General features: G+C 52.6%; 1 pseudogene; it reads right to left on the reverse strand.

The window, feature by feature from the left end:
• Nucleotides 1-420: 420 nt before the first annotated feature.
• Nucleotides 421-783, reverse strand: LOC127051652 (histone H2B 1/2/3/4/6-like; annotated as a pseudogene).
• Between the last annotated feature and the right edge of the window lie 1113 nt (nucleotides 784-1896).

Raw genomic sequence — 1896 nt, forward strand, 5'->3', positions numbered from 1 at the left:
CAACCCATTTTGGAATATTTACTAAAAGGCTGTTTTAAAAGTACAGTCACGCTAATAAAGCTAATATCCCCTATTCCCTTGACAGAAGTTGAACGAGTGTGACAAAGTCAGACCGTATACAGTGTTGTTGTAGCAGTGTTGGTCCCAGAGACCAGGTGGATGAAGTAATATCTTTCTGTTGGTGAGAGAGACAAGCATTAGAGCTTACACAAACTTTGCATTTAGCAGTGACACTCTGAATTAGTTTCCCAGACCTGAAGAAGTGCTCCATGTAAGCTCAAAAGCTTTTATCTCTCACCAACAGAAGTTGGGCAAATAAAAGATATTGCCTCACCCACCATGTCTTTCTAAAGTCAGGCGGGACAAGTGGTAGAGAGTGGGGTTTTTAAATTGACATATCTCGGGGAGTACAAAGACCAGTTACTTGGAGCTGGTCTGCTTGGTCACAGCCTTGCTGCCCTCAGACACAGCCTGCTTAACCAACTCCCTGGGCAGCAGCAGTCGCACGGTGGTCCGGTCTGGATTTCCTGAGAGTTGATGATGGAGTGCTTGTTATAATGCACCAGGCGGGACACCTCCCCAGCAATGCACTCAAAGATGTCGTTGACAAAGGAATTCATGATGCCCATGGCCTTAGAAGAGATGCCAGTGTCGGGGTGAACCTGCTTCAGCACCTTGAAGACGTAAATGGAGTAACTCTCCTTTCCTGGTCTTGAAGCACCTCTTATCCCCTTTCTTGGAGCCCTTCTTGGGTGCAGGAGCAGATTTCACCAGCTCAGACATCTCAATAGCTAATCTCACAGCCAGGGCCGGTGCAACCATTTAGGCGACCTAGGCAGTCGTCTAGGACACTAGGATTTGGGGGGCGGCATTTTCTTCAGCAGCAACCGCAGCGGCCAGATCTTCGGCCGCCCTGGTCACCACCGGCATTTAGACGGGGGAAGCTGGGGCAGGAGAGCGCAGGGAGGGCCGCCTGCAGCAAGTAAGGGAGGGGCAGCATGCAGGGGAACTGCATGCCGTGGCTGCTTCACTTCTCCTGCCTCCCAGGCTTGCAGCGTCTAAGCTGATTGGCGCCGCAAGCCTGGGAGATGGGAGAAGTGAAGCAGTGACGGTGTGCTCAGGGAGGAGGCGGAGCAGAGGTGAGCTGGGGCGGAGGGGGCCTCAGAGCAAAGCGGGGATGGGGAGCTGCCACAGGGGGGTGCCTCAGGGCTAGGGGGGAGCTGGCATGGGGGGGGAGCCTCAGGATGGGGGCTCGGGGACGAGGAAGGGCACAAGGTGGAAGTTTCGCCTAGGGCATGAAACATCCTTGCACTGGCCCTGCTCACAGCACGGAACAGGAACAGTGCAGGAAGGCACGTATATCAGCCCTAGAAGGGTAAAGGTCCTTCTCCCCATGAGCTGAAAAGAGGTTACCTCTGGTCAACTAGGGACATCTGAGTTCAATTAAGGGCTGCCTGTGACCTTTAAAAAAACCCTCCTCTTGTGAGAGAGCGGGAGGAGAGATGAGAGATGAGCTGCAGCAGGGTGAAAAGGCTGCTCCTGTGTAGAAGGCTGATCTTCTTCTTATAAATGAAGCAACTGAGTTAATGGACTGTTTGGGGAAGGACTGGCACCCAGGGGCCAGCATAACAAGGCAACACCCCAGAGATGGAGCAGGAGAGGAATTCCCTTTTTGTGTTGGGAACTTGGTTCTTAGTGTTTGGCTGAAGAGTGCTCCATGGGCCTACTCTGAGGCCCACCTTGTAAATATTGAAAAATAAAACCCAAGTGAGGCATAAAGGCTCTGCTGAGTGGGACTGATTTACTCCAGACTCCCCTGCCCCCTCCTGATGGGGGACCCTGAGCCCAGAGAAGTGAAGAAGGTGTCTTGCTATGTAAGCATTAGTGCTGTGCTTG

The sequence above is a fragment of the Gopherus flavomarginatus genome, chromosome 5 (assembly GCF_025201925.1).
Source record: "Gopherus flavomarginatus isolate rGopFla2 chromosome 5, rGopFla2.mat.asm, whole genome shotgun sequence".
Lineage (NCBI taxonomy): Eukaryota > Metazoa > Chordata > Testudines > Testudinidae > Gopherus > Gopherus flavomarginatus.